At 31.8% G+C, this 11,411-nt stretch overlaps 1 long non-coding RNA gene across 1 annotated transcript; it reads right to left on the reverse strand.

Annotated features, from left to right (window-relative positions):
- Positions 1-1,214: 1,214 nt before the first annotated feature.
- LOC131841422 (uncharacterized) lies at positions 1,215-10,985 on the reverse strand. Its single transcript, XR_009357450.1, has 3 exons — positions 10,922-10,985; positions 3,456-3,594; positions 1,215-1,274 (listed from the first exon to the last, which is right to left on the reverse strand). It is a non-coding gene; the product is annotated as an uncharacterized LOC131841422 (long non-coding RNA).
- Positions 10,986-11,411: the final 426 nt, after the last annotated feature.

Consider the following 11,411-nt stretch of genomic DNA (forward strand, 5'->3'; position numbering starts at 1 on the left):
CTTGCGCACATTTTAAATCTACAATTTATTAGAATATACAAACGACACTATTGTTATTGTTAGATTTTTTTACAGTTGGATAGATAAAGTTCCTCTTCTATTGCGGAATTCGTTGTTTAGATTGGCCGGGGTGCCGGCATTGGACATAGCTTGAAGTAGCATATCATGACGGAATCTAGACAATAAATAAACATGTAAATATAAAAAGACTTGTGGACTTTTGTGTGATATTTTTATGGATGATAATGGAATTATGCACCCGCCTAGCCTGCGATAACGGGTTACGCAGGAGGTCGGGTCATTACAGTAGTCTATCTTGGCAAATGATAATTTACCACAATGGTTTCCAGGGTGAACCGTGTAGAGGTCAACCTGACATGGTGCATCGCTAGCAATGGATTATTAGTCCATATTTAATGGCGTTGTCGGTGGTCTAGCGGTTTAACACACCGTCTTACTTCCAATGGTCGCGGGTTCGATTCCTCGCACGGCACCAACATATGTATTCATGAGTATGATTGTTAATATCGTTCTGGGTGTTTTCTATGTATATTATATATGTATTTACAAAAACTATGTATTTATATCAGTATTGTATGGGTATACTGTCAGTTGGATGGTTCTAATTATTACATATCCTTACTTGGTTTTGCCTGCCTAGGCTTCCATTTTCGCTGCGGTTTCACTGTCTTCCCGCCCCTAATCCTCCCCAAAATGCTTAACAGTCTCTTCTTCATGGGTTCCTTCAACATCACCAAGTACGGCGTCATTGTTTCTTGAGGGTTCATTGGGTTCTCTTCTTTGGGCCAAGTTCTCCTATAAAAGAAAATTTTGTAATTTGTTTTATTTGCTTTATTTACCTTAAGGCCTCCGCTGAAATCAGTGCTGTAGCTTCGGTTGCAGCAATATGCTGATCGGAGTCCTTTTTAACTAATATTTTATAATAGCATATTGGTTTCTAATTGTTTTATTATATAACGAGGTACCCGCGCCAGTTTCTCGCGGGTACATGTATTATACATATAAACCTTTCTATTAACTCACTCTATCTATTACTAAAAACTGCATTAAATCCACAGCTGCAATTAAATGAACAGACAGCGGTAGAGACTTTATTTTATACTATGCAAAGATATCTGGCGTTACCCATACATTAATTTTGAGTTTTCACCAATCGGCGGCAGCTCGTCGACTATATGGTACAGCAGAACATCGTTCGACCTTGGTAACAGTCCATTCCGTGATTCAGATCCCGTGTCAATATTGCTTCGTTCCTGTGAAATAAGTATGAATAAGAAAAAATAGGAATATATTTTTTTATTTTATTGTTCTTTGTAAATTTCATTCCAATTTAATATTGGTTAGTTTTACCTAGTTGATGTGGAGCCTGTATTAAGTTAAGAGTCGGCTCGTGACCACCGCTAGTGCAACCTAATCGAAACGTCGAGAGAGGTAAATACCTTTATTTGCCATGAAATCATTCGTGTAAAAATCCGGTTAATAATATAAATAATTATGTTAAAGTTTCTGTAGATAAAGATTTCTGATTCCTCCGACACTACCCTTTAGTTTTAGAGTTTAGTGCAGGAATTGCTGTTAAAACATTTTGTCTATGTCAATTCATGTAAGGTGTACAAATAAATAAATACATAAATGTATTGCTGCCAATGAAATTACATAAAAGAAAATACATTTAAACGATACTTAATTATTCATTCATTCATTCATAATTTAAGAGCTACGCTCTTGTCGGTGGAGCTCTTGCCACTTTCCGCGATCTTCCATCATGCTCTTTAATTCTTGATACGACACGACTCCCATTTTGTCCTCAATTTGTTTGATGTAGCTATTCCTTGGTCTTCCCCTCCCCCTCTTTCCTTCTATTTTCCCCTCAATAATAATTTTCATGAAATCATCGTGCCGTATCAAGTGTCCTAACATTTTTCCTCGTCTTATAGGCGACCAAAAACCCGGATCAGCATATGTATGTACATATATGTATTTTACGATATTTCATCTACATGTATATCTTTTTTTTTATTTTAATTTTCTATGCTTATTTGTAAAAAATATTAATTCTTGGACCGTTAAGCAGCGCGCATAATTTTATATACGGAAATACACGACCAACACTGGGACTTCATCCGTACGTCGTGGAAATTCCGCACATTCGCACTGAGCGGTTCGCATCGACCTTCCTAATACGCACTGCCAAAGAGTGGAACACACTTCCAGCTTTTGTGTTCCCGGAGAAATACAACCCCGGATTCTTCAAGTCTATGGTGAATAGATATCTTCTGGGTGAGCGCGCTACATCCTAGGTCTTGCCATCATTTACCATCAGGTGAGGTAAGAGCAAGCGCAATCCCATTATTAATAAAAAAAATATTTCGTTAAATGAGAGGGACTGACTGAAAATCAGCGCTGTGCAGCGTACGTGTAAACGTTACGCTCACAGCATCAGCTGAGTCAGCACCTTTTGCCCAGAATACGCAGTGTGAGATACTACTGTTGCTATTTTATACGTAGTTTAAGAGGTTCTTTTTTTTATATAGTTTTTATTCAACAAACAGTGTACGAACTCAAATGTATATCTATCTTTTGTTCTGGCAATAAATAAATATTATACGACGACCTCGGTGGTCTAGCGGTCTAGTCTACCGCTTTATGATCGATGGTCGCGGGTTCGATTCCTCGCACGGCACAAACATTTGTATTCATGAGTATGATTGTTTGTATCGGTCTGGGTATTTTCTATGTATAATATGTATGTATTTACGAAAAAAAAAATATATATCTATGTATTTGTATCAGTTGTCTAGGACCCATAACACAAGCTTTAGCTAGCTTAACTTGGGTCTAGATGGCGCTGTGTGAATTGTCCTGAGATTATTATTATTATTATTATTATTATTATATGCCGACAGGATGCTCCTGTGCAGCTCTGGTTTTCAACCCCTTTCTACGAAATTTATACATAACATAAAAAATTAAATGTATTAATATCTAACGACTTCTGAATGACACTTTGTGAACGGAGTCTTAGTCCATAGTTCAGGAATGGTAATAAGTCATAACACGGTGGTCACATGACCACACGGTATTGTTAATGTATAATAGTAATATCTTGAACAATTCACACAGCGCCATCTATTCCCGAGCTAAACAGAGCTTGTGTTATGGCTACTAGAAAACTAATAGATATAATTAGATACATTTTTTTTGTAAATACATACATAATATACATATATAACACCCAGACCAGTATAAACAATTATAGTCAGAAATACAAATGTTGGCCGCACGATACAAATATTTGTATGAATTAATTGAATGTATACTTGATACATTTTTTTTATAAATACATACATAATTTCTATAAATTCTTGAGAACCCATAACATAAGCTCTGCTTAGTTAGAATGGGGTTACGAGAATTGTCAAGGGTTACCTTACCATAGAGGCCAAATCGGTGTCCACCTCGTCAGGAGGCGGGTCCTCGTAGACATCGGCTGCTCCTCCTAAGGCTACCATCAGGACCACAACGGCGCTGCAACCCACGTAAACTCGACTGGACATTTTTCTTTATTATTTTCTGTAATTTCAAGAGAATTGAATAGTTATACATACTTCATATTAGCTGTGCCTGCGGTTTCACTTGCTTGAAATTTATAGCCTATGTCTTAGTCTGATGTATAATTTATTGTAAAGTTTCATTAAAATCTATTCAGTAGTTTCTGCATTAAACAATAACAAACATATACATCAATACTCACAAACTTTCGCATATAATATTAGTAAGATACTCACAATTGTTATCCTAGATAGTCTAGTCATATAGATAGATAGATAGGCTAGTCTAGGAAATTGTAAACTGTTATTGTCGTAATGATTGCAACACTACAGTAAATAAATATTTTTTTAATAAACTGGTTTTCCTATTCGGTTTTTAGTTATTAAATTAATACAGACTGCACCTGTAATTTAATATTAAGATACGATCTTCGTTAGAGCCTGTACACCTGTGCGGAGCCGTGAGTCATTAGTTTACTTATAGCAATGAATAAATATACACCCTATATAAAAGTTGTTTTTCGAACAATACCTGATATCTGACGTTCGATCTATAATTGCTGTCTCAAAACGCCTACTACTATTGTCATTGCAAAAATAACGTGCCGTCATTTGATTGCTATACGGCTTTGGAGAGGTAGAATAGAAGTTTATTTTTATCAATGAGTTATTAATGTATTAAAATTTTGATATTGTTAATTGTTATCATGTAGTTATACTAATATGATCAATTTTAATTAGACAGTACAAATATGCGTTACAGAACTAAATATTATGACGGATTCGGTAGTCTAGCAGTTTAGCACACCGCTTTACTCGCGGGTTTCCTCGCTCAATACAAACATTTGTATACACGAGTATAATTGTTTGTATTGGTCCAGGTGTTTTCTATGTATAATATGAACGAATTTACATATAAAAAGATCGGTTGTCATATAAATATGCCGTAATTATTTTTTTTTATTTAATATTTTACGGCTCTGGATACAAGTCATTTTTAGCCCAACATAAAATATCCGTTTAATATTGCCATCAACTTCCTTCCTTCTTCCCACATATATTATTATTTATAATTCATAATACGTAGCATATATTATTTGAATTCTAATAAATCTGTGCGTCCTTATTATGAGAAAGCGATAAAAATATCCTGGACTACGATATGATTCACTTTTACTTGCTTTTGGAAGAGATTAAGAAATAAATAAATGATATTCGTTTATTTTCACTAAAATATAAATATACTTATTGAATTATACTTATTTATAAACATATTAAAATTGTTAGTTGATATATTGTACATTTTTAAGTTGTTATGCTTAACTGGGTTTTCAGTTTCAGTCAGTTGCAATAAGTTCTCATTTGGAGTGATTAAAATTAAAAATATTACGAATATTATTATTTATACCGAGGTAGAATATAATAGAATAGTAGCTCGTACATACTATTTCTATTCTATTCTATAATCTTTTTAAAAATTCCAAGCGAAAACTTTATTTTGTAAAAAAAAAATGCATTATAAAAAGGCGAGATATTTAAAGAATCATTCCAAACTTCAAGAACAAGAATATGCGTTCACAAGCATAAGCTTATGGTTTCCAGATTTTTAAAATTCGACAAATGCCAAGTAACTACTACGTCATATTATTTTTTGTTCAATCATATAAAAACTCGGCATGGGTGAATCGCAACATGTTTAAAAAAAAAACTTGAATTGCCTCCTTAGATCTATTTGAAGTGAAGTAACTTTCAATAAAACGAGAAATTGCTCATGCATATCTGAATTATATTTTCCATTCCTTTGTCTGTTTTATTTATAACTAGATACTCGTCCCGGCTTCGCACGGGTGTACATGTATTATATATATAAACCTTCCTCTCAAATTACTCTATCTATTAAAAAAACCGCTTCATAATCCGTTGCGTAGTTTTAAAGATTTAAGTATACATACGGACGGACAGACAGCGACAGCAACTATATTTTATACTGTGTAATGATTTCACAAGATGTACAAGTAGAGGGCAAGTTTAGTAAATGTAATAATTATTTGCTGACTAATATTAGAAGCTAGTTAGTGATGATTGCAACTTCGTCATCGAATGCATTTTTAGACGGCAGCTAGTATAATAATATGTAATTTAAATTATTAACCGGGTCTTAACACGAATAATTTTATGGCAAATAAAGGTGTACGGATACCGTGAGTGCTGTGTGTCGCGAACTTTCGTTAAACAATCTAGTGACGGTAGATGAAGAAAAAACTGCTGTCACCTATCTACATTGACATCGCTGTTACTCCAGTCAGCTCGTGACCACGACTAGTGCAACCTAGTCGAAACGTCGAGAGAGGTAAATACATTTATTTGCCATAAAATTATTCGTGTTAAGACCCGGTTAATAATTTAAATAATGTATATTAAACACGAAAGTTTAAAATTAAATATAATAATATGTAATATCAATGAATAATTAAAAACTAAGCAAATTATATTATGGGTAGGACATACCTACTGGACAACTGATTTAAATATATATATACATTTTTTTTATAAAAAAATGGGTTGGGAAAATGTAATTGCTGGAGACATGGTGGAATGCGAATTTTATGAAGACGATGTCTGGGACAGGGAAAAGTGGCGTGGACAAGGAAAACTGACCCCACTACCATGTGGGATATGTAAGTAAGAAGAGAGAGAGAAACATTTTTTTATAAATACATACATAATAAACACAGATAACACCCAGACTGATACAAACAATCATACTCATGAATACGTTTGCACCGTGCGACGAACCTGCGACCATCGGAAGTAGGGTGGTGCCCTAAATCGCCAGACTGGCGTACTACCGCTATACTGGTTAACTTGGGATTAGATGGCGCTGTGTGAGTTACCTGAGATATATCAGAATACAACAGTTGAATGAATCTTGATGAAATAAGTACACATATTAGGAAAAAGTGATAAACAGTCAGGCAGATAAACATACACATTGATATTAGAATGACCACAGATAATATAATATTACATAGTATGACCCAATTAAGGTACTCCTAATTACAACTACGCTTTACAAAAATCTCGTAGCTACGATGCTACAAGGTCTGTAGCGCTCCCGTGCTACGAGCGGCCTAGCTACTACGCAATTACCTACGCCGTAGCCTTACGGTGTATTGAATTTTCTCTCAATTTCCCGGCACTGTAGATAGATAGATTAAGTGTTATTGGATGGAAACTGGATTGTTAGTAATGTGGATTGATGATCTTATTGGTAGCAATGTACGAAAACAAGTTGACCTCCATGCGGTTCCCCCTGGAAACCATCGTGATGAATTATTTGTGAATTTGTCACGATGGGCTAACTGACTTGACCTCATGCTCATCTTATCGTCCTCCACTGGTGCCCCGCCAGCGTAAACCGTTAGCGCAGACGGGTGCACTATTTCATTATCATCTATAAATATATATCTACTTTATTTGTAACTAGCTACTCATCTGGACTTCGTACGAGTGTACATGTATTATATAAACTTTCTCTTGAATCACTCATATCTATTAAAAAACGGCATCAAAATCCGTTGCGTAGTTTTAAAGATTTAAGCATACATAGGGACGGACAGACAGCGAAAGCGACTTTGTTTTATACTATGTAATGTACAGTAATGAAAATAGATAACCAATATATTAAAGAACACATGTATAGTTACAAGATAGCGGTCTTATTGCTGAAAGTATTTTTTCAAGACAACCATAGAGAAACAGATTTAAATGTCGAATATATATGTAATATGAAAATAGGAGAAAAGTATAAAATAACAAACATATAGTGATAAAGACAATAATAATAAATATAATATGAATTAAAATGTATATAAGGCTTCTATTACCAAAGACTAATCTTAGAAATGTGTATAAATATTCTCACTAGTGTGTGTAATTTTTTTTTATTAATTTAAAAGCAAACAAATATTATCCGTATGCTTGATTGTCACCACCGTAGTATAAAAAAAAATTCTCACCGTTGATTCACGATATAAACTATATTATTCTGTATGTAAGTAGAAATTTACACTTATTTTCAAAAATAAAAATATTTATAAAAATCGGTTATACTCATAACATTAATACTCGAATTAAAGACAACTTTGTTCTTGGTGTTGAAATTGTGAATGGATATTCCAAAGAATACTCTAGAATTATATTAAAAAAATAACTTTTAATTTATATTGCAAAACATATTTACTCAGTAAGCGATAACTTAAATAACAAACCTGTATGTCAATAGTTCATGCATATGATTGAAATGATTGAATTATTGATTGACACAAAATTGATTTTCTTGTTACAAATTTTCATTACATTTAGCAATGCTAAAATTACTTAAAAAAAAAGGAATCCAGTTGAATTTCTTGCCATCAATTGAAACTGTAGACTGATCTGAGCGGTAGGGAAATAAAAAACTTTAAAAATAGTAACTTGGATATATCCAGCAACTAAAAGACGACCTACGGGAATATTTTTTTAATTAATTTTTCAATTTAAGCATAATTGTGAAAAAAATAGTTTTCATACCTATTTCATATCTATATATTAATAAGTGAAGCTTTTTACATAATTTGCGCGAAAGTTAAAACGAATTGACTAAATGGCTGTTAGTGCACTGTATCTACTCTATAGATGATTATTTAAATTATAATTACTATGAATAAAAATGTAATGTGATGTAATAATAATAATAATTGTAAAACATTGTATAATAATCGTTAAATATTAACTTAGAATATAATTGTTATAACAATCTTGTCTCGAATAGAAATATAGATATTTTCCATTCAACGCTGGTCCAGTTCCGGAGACAATTAAATTTCGACCGTAAAGAGACAAATTGTATTTAACATTGTACCAATTTTCTTTTCTTTAATATAAATAAAATTCTGTTAACATGATAATTCATTGCATTACGTAGTTATATATCATTTTCTATTTAGTTTACTTTTTATTATATAACCTTATCTAGATATCTAGCGTATATTGAATGCGTCTATATAATTTAGCTCTTAGGCATACATAGTGTTGGATTACAATCCAGTTTTGTACCGAACTACACGCTCCTAATTATATTATTATATTGACTGTAATCTGTTTTGTATGCTAATAAATAAATAAATAAATAACATATGTAATTTTTAGGCTTAGTGATAAAAATTTGCATGCCTACTGTAAAAAGGCATATTACAGCGCTGCCTGCTGATATCCTCACTGGCTTAATTGTTTACTATCTTGTCTGTAATGCAAATAAACGACTTACTTACTTACTAATATTTCTAACACATATAGTAAAGGAACAAGGAAGGAGTGCAAAATCCTAATGTTTTTCAATATTATATTTAAAACACATTAAATCAATAAAGAAAAAGTACCATATATTTGACACATACACGCATATATACGTTTTTGTTTATTGTTAAAATCTGTAGTTAAATTGAGAGTAGATATTATTTGTATATAGTCTTATTAAATGTTAAATTATGGTTTAAAAATTATATATATAATTATGGTTGTAATTTACGCCAAGTGGTCGAAATGGTTATAAAGTTTTTGCATCGCGTATTAATATTATGATGAATAATTGTGTGTACAAAGTGGAAATAAAAAAAGAACAACTAACTTTGTTACATATTCCCAAATTACTGAATTGGGAAGATTTGAAATAATTGTGAACGGCTCGTTTTAAGAAAGGAAAAATTAATATAAAAGCTGAACAGAAAAAAATTGTTTATTGCAAAATTTCTAAGTATGTAATTCACAAATGAAAATACGATATTCTCTCTTTTTAAAAATTGACATAGAAAAAAGAATTGTACATAATCCCTCAACAATAGCTCGATGCAGATGTACTTGGTTTATTTAGTTCTCCAATTATATGAATTGTACAACTCACTTATAGTATTTTTTTTTATACCGAGAATAGAATATAACTTTTATCATTAATTCATTGCCTTCAAACAAGAATATTCGAACACGTCATGATATACGATCTTTTACCTCATAATAAGCAGTTATTTATTTTTTATTAGTAGTTACATCTATGTATAGGACACAACACGCAACTGTATGTATATAATATGTGACATATAAATATACATATTAGAAATTATCTCATGCCTATTGGAATTTCCTACCGGGTTGCAAAGTTAGATTTTGTTATCTAAAAAGCACTAGTTGTGTTTAAAACATGCATTTATGTATTTATGTTAGTTGTTTAGTAATCTGAGTAGAAGCTATGATTAGTGTAGTTTAGGTCTATATAGCGGTAATAAAACGTATAATTCAATTATTTGTTTTATACGTACAATTATTACTTTTTTGTGCGTTTTTTTATGTATGTTGAAAACATATGAAACAGTTCAAAACAAATCATTTTGCGTAGTGTGTAAAGGAGTTACTTGCACTCACTAAACGCAGTATGTTAAATTTAAAAAAATACGACTTAACTTCTGTATTGATATTTGTGTATTTTAATATTACAAATTATATTTATTTTATATTTTAATTAGAAACTAATTATTATTCGTTGTAAAGTATAAGCGTATCAGTTTAAATATTTACACAATGCATGCAATTTAATTATTATTTATGGATTTATTTGTTTAATAAATTAACAATTAAATTATTTGTTATTATAATTATATTTGTATTATAAGTTGTGTTAATTATATTTATTGTTCACTCAAATTAAATAAAAAAATCATTTATGTGGGATATTTTAACCGCTTATGAACATCAAGTTTTTTGCATTAATATTTTCCTCTACCGTCCAGTGCAGTACACAGATTCAATTAATTATTATTCAAAATTATTCGGATAAAATAACTGGCAAACTGAAACACTAAATAGATAAATCACATTTAATTATTAATAATTAACAATTAATTGAAACACAATTTATGTAAAAAGTTTGTGGTATAAATTAATTTTAATATTACAATGAGCAATACACGAATTGGATTTTGAAATAATTAAAATCTTTTAAAGTCAAACATGAGTTAATTTTAATAAAAAAATATACAGTAACATCAATGTACAATATTTATTAGAAAAGAATACTAGCCGAGTTTCTTCTCGTTGAAGTCATTCCGAAGTGATGGTAGATTTGACATATCATAAGACTCTGTAATAGACCTACATGAATAAAGATATTTTGAATTTGTATTTGAATCAACTGCAATTTTTTGCAAAAATACAGATATTTACAATAATAACACCGTTGCAAACTCGACGTGGGTCGTAAATAAAAAACTATACCTAAAAAAACATTACAGTAATTAATCCGCAAGTACTATACGAACCTGATTTCGAAGTACACAAATACGTTTACAAGGGTGGGTACAGGCTACCTTTCGGAGGGTTGCGTCGCAGTCGACTGACGGCCACAGCCACCCTCCCTTGATTATATCTCGTCCCCTACACCTGGACGAGATGGGTTGTAGTTGTAGTACGCAATAGTTCGAGGAACGTAGAACTTAATTTATTTACAGGTAGACTTTGTGCTAAGATTATATTTTAGAGAATCATAAAGAAAGAAAAATATTCTATTCAGTGCAATGTAAAAAATACAATATAATCATACATTATAAACAACAAACGAAAAAAAAGTCCATTACGATAATTATTGGATGACCTCGGTGGAATACCAGTCTAGCACACGCACACCGCTTTACGACCGATGGTCGCGGGTTCGATTCCTCGTACGGCACAAACATTTGTATTCATGAGTATGATTGTTTGTATCGGTCTGGGTGTTTTCTATGTATAATATATATGTATTTACAAAAAAAA

This window comes from Achroia grisella, unplaced genomic scaffold (genome assembly GCF_030625045.1).
Source record: "Achroia grisella isolate CSIRO2021 unplaced genomic scaffold, CSIRO_AGI_Agris_v1 utg168, whole genome shotgun sequence".
NCBI classification, from domain to species: domain Eukaryota; kingdom Metazoa; phylum Arthropoda; class Insecta; order Lepidoptera; family Pyralidae; genus Achroia; species Achroia grisella.